General features: G+C 44.7%; 1 long non-coding RNA gene across 1 annotated transcript in view; it reads left to right on the forward strand.

Annotated features, from left to right (window-relative positions):
• The first annotated feature begins 3,112 nt into the window (after positions 1 to 3,112).
• Positions 3,113 to 3,775, forward strand: part of LOC108527670 (uncharacterized) — an 8,091-nt gene continuing 7,428 nt past the window's right edge. The window contains exon 1 of the long non-coding RNA XR_001884883.1: positions 3,113 to 3,222. This is a non-coding gene — a long non-coding RNA (uncharacterized LOC108527670). The remainder of the gene's footprint in view (positions 3,223 to 3,775) is intronic.

Below are 3,775 nucleotides of genomic sequence, written 5' to 3' on the forward strand. Positions count from 1 at the left end.
GACCTTGCAGCTTCTGCTGTCACCCTCCTAGAACCCTGAGACGTCCCTGCTGTCAAGAAGCCCAGTGTTGCCTATGGGAGGAGAGAAGGCATGTGGTGGAAAGCTGAGGCATCAATTACCAGACACATAAATGAAGCCACTGGGCTCTCCAGCCTCAGTCAAGCTGCCAAATGACCATGGCTACATGAATGACCCCAGGCAAGACTAGCAGAAGAACCAGCCAGATTGCCAATCCAGCAAATGAGGAGACAATAATAAATCATTGCTGTTTGGGAGTGGTTGGTTTCTCAGCAATTGGTACCTAAAAAGTTCTCCCAATGTCGCCAGGAGCAAATTGTGCAAAAATAGCTCACACAGGTGAAGAAGGCAGCTGTGTCCTCCTCACCATTTCTCTTTCTCCTAGGGCCACAGCTCAATCTGGGTCTCAGGTAGTCAAAACTCTGAGGTTAGTAAAATGTCTTTGGCCCATTTTTGGTTCTTGTTAAGCATTCTTCCTTTCCCTCCCAGGAGCTTCTGTCCTCCCCACAGCAACTTCTAAAATTCCAGGGCCACCATGGGGGTAGCTGGTGACCACCAACCTTCTACCAGGCAGGACACCATGTTCCAACAGGGCCTCCTCTTCTGGCCCACAAAAACTTTTCTTCCTTAAATACCCTGCTCCCACCTCGCAGTCACAGGGAAATTGGCTCAGATCTGTTGATTTACTAAGGTGTGAATGACCGATAAAATGTTTCAACAGTATTTATTAATGATGATATTGTGAGAATCCTGTGTTCTTTAGGCATATACCACTGCTAAGTTTACACTGACCAGGTAATGGGGACATGGAAGAAAAAAGAAACAGAGCCTTGAAGGGATTTGCCTCAGGGCATGGAGCCAAGAAAGACAGGGCTCAAGTCTTTCAGACTCGAAAGAGTGTTTTTCCAGTATTTAACATGGCCTGATCTATAGGTGTGACCTAGGACACCTAATTTCAGAAACTGTGCCAGGGAAAGGAAGAAGGTCACTGGAGCATGTTTAGTCATTCAGTAAATATTCGTGTGCTCACTGTCTGTAGGGCATCGTCTTAGTCAGAGAGCTATATATCAGAATCGCTGACGATTTCTGAGCAAGTGAGCTCATGATGATATTCTAGTCCCCTGGAAGATCACTCTTCCAGTAACCTAAGTGAAGGGATTAGAATATTGGGTACGCAGCTAGTAGGCTACTTCAGTGCATGAACAGGCAGGTTAGAAAGTTGAGAATTTGTTGGCCGGGTGCAGTGGCTCATGCCTATAATCCCAGCACTTTTGGAGGCCAAGGCAGGTGGATCATGAGGTCAGGAGATGGAGACCATCCTGGCTAACACGGCGAAACCCCGTCTCTACTAAAAATACAAAAAAAAAAAATTAGCCGGATGTGGTGGCAGGTACCTGTAGTCCCAGCCACTCAGGAGGCTGAGGCAGGAGAATGGCGTGAACCCGGGAGGCGGAGCTTAAGGTGAGCCAAGATCACACCACTGCACTCTAGCCTGGGTGACAGAGTGAGACTCCGTCCCAAAGAAAGAAAAAAAGTTGAGAAGTTGTTTGGAGGCAAAAATTCACAGAATCATAGTTATGTCTTGAGAGATGGGATTTACAACCTGCTCTCCCTGATGACATATAATAATAAGCCTTTGTTATGAACAGAGTCAGGCCAAGCTCTAGAATCAGACAGAAGTGGACTTGGATTCCTGTTCCTTCGATAGCTGTATAACTTTGTCCAAAATGTTGTGCTTTCTAAATCTCAATTTCCCCATATGTAAAATGGGGCTCATAACGATATCAGCCTCAGAAGATGGTTGCGAGTATTGAGCATCATCACATAGGCAAAGTGCTAAGTTTGTACGATGTTTATAAACATCCAGCAAGTGGTAGTTATTTTCATTGTTGCTCTGCTTGTATATGAACGTTTTCCCCACTTCCAAGCTTTTGCTGTGTGTCCATGTCCTCTTTCCTTTACCTCCATTGATGTGGTGTCATTGGGGTGTGTTTGAATGATTGATCCGGCATTGCAGGGCCTTTGAGAAAACTCCATAAATATAATCTTGGGTGCTCCCAACTTCCATGCATTTTACCTATTGGTTTGACTGTGATTTTAAGAAGTCTTACTGAGTATCCAGCATTACCCTTGGGTCGGTATGACACATATTTTGATTTAAGCAACTCAATTATCTGAGAAACTCAGGACATCTCAGGTTCTGGAAATTTGCCTCAAGGGATTAACCAGTGTAATGGGGGAAGGTAGCAATCCTATTCCCTCCCACTGCACACTCCTCTGAAATATCAAAGTTTTTCCCAGTGTTTGAATTGAGTCATATGTCAAGAAAAGCACATTGCATTCCTTTGACATAAGACAAATGCCATATGTTAAGTTTATTTTTAAATGGTGGATAAGAACGGGGAAACCATGTTCCAGTCTGAGAAAATATTGATGCTGTGGTGTTGGTGAGGCAGGTTATGGTTTAATTCTTACCTGTGGATTAAAGAATGAAAAATGAACCCACATCCACGGCCTGACATCTGTGTAAATGGTACGTAGGGATGGAGGCCTGTCTGCCTGCCTTATGTTCTTGGGATAAAGTAAATATTGAAAGGCTTGACATCTTTCCTAAGCCTAACAAAGTTGGCACAGCTGGGGCCCAGATGCACCGCAGGGTGGGTGGAAGGTCTTGGGTGGGGGAGACAAGGCAGAAGTGCGTTGACGCCTTGGAGTTTAGGGACATTGGAAGAAATAGCGGGAAAAGGCTGCTTTTACCCAGAATTGTCCTTATGCACAATTGGAAAGTGGATGAAGTTGGAGTTTGAGCTGTCCCTTGTTGTGCTGGACCCCTGTTAACCTCAACAAGGATGGCATCATGTTCAAGAAGCCAAAGAGACATGGAGCCAGCAGATGAGACACAGGGTTTTATTAGTGGGAAACTTACATACAGGGACGGTCCAGCGGCGGCAGACTGGGCAGAAGAACCACAACCACTTGCAAAAAGCGTGCAGTTTATATAGCATTTTCAGTTAGCACCCTCTGCCTAACAACCTCCACCTAACAACCTTCAATTAACCCAAAACAAAGGGCCCGGATCTCCTGTACAGCTTACATTCCACAGGATGGATCCAAGGGCTTCAAATGTGCCTCACAGACAAGGAACAAATCTCCCAGATGGCCACTCCTGAATTCCTTAGCTGGGAACTCCAGACACACATTCAGGTGCCATACAGGGTCATTTTCAGGGTAGGCTTAAGCAAGTTATTGCCGTCGGGTGTATCTGCCATACATCCCTCCACCCATCCCCTTTCTGGCCATCCTACCAGCTCACTCCTCATTCTATATTCCACTCCCACCCTTCTCAGTATTTACAGTCTCTCTTAATACAACCATGAGGGAAGTCTGGAAGTATCCCTTGAATCTAAAAATGCAGATGCCCCACACCTCATCTGTTTCCATCTTGGCATCATCCTACCTGCACCTTGGCAAGGAGATTTGGTCTCATGTTTGTCACCACAAGCAGTTGAAACAACTGAATGTCTGGCAACAGATGAAATAAGGCATGGTAATTTTGTATTGGTTCTGAGATATCTTGTTTGTAAAATGGTACTAATATTGGCTGCTTATTTCATGGAGTTCCTTGAAGATTAAATTAGAACAGTTCTTGGCAAACAGCAGTCTATAAATTTTAGCTACCGGTATGATTATTCTACTTCTTGCTACTACATGGAATACTGTGCAGCTGTTTTTTTTAAAAAAAAAAAAAAAAGATCTA

Source organism: Rhinopithecus bieti, unplaced genomic scaffold, assembly GCF_001698545.2.
Source record: "Rhinopithecus bieti isolate Rb0 unplaced genomic scaffold, ASM169854v2 scaffold_4816, whole genome shotgun sequence".
Classification (NCBI taxonomy): Eukaryota; Metazoa; Chordata; class Mammalia; order Primates; family Cercopithecidae; genus Rhinopithecus; species Rhinopithecus bieti.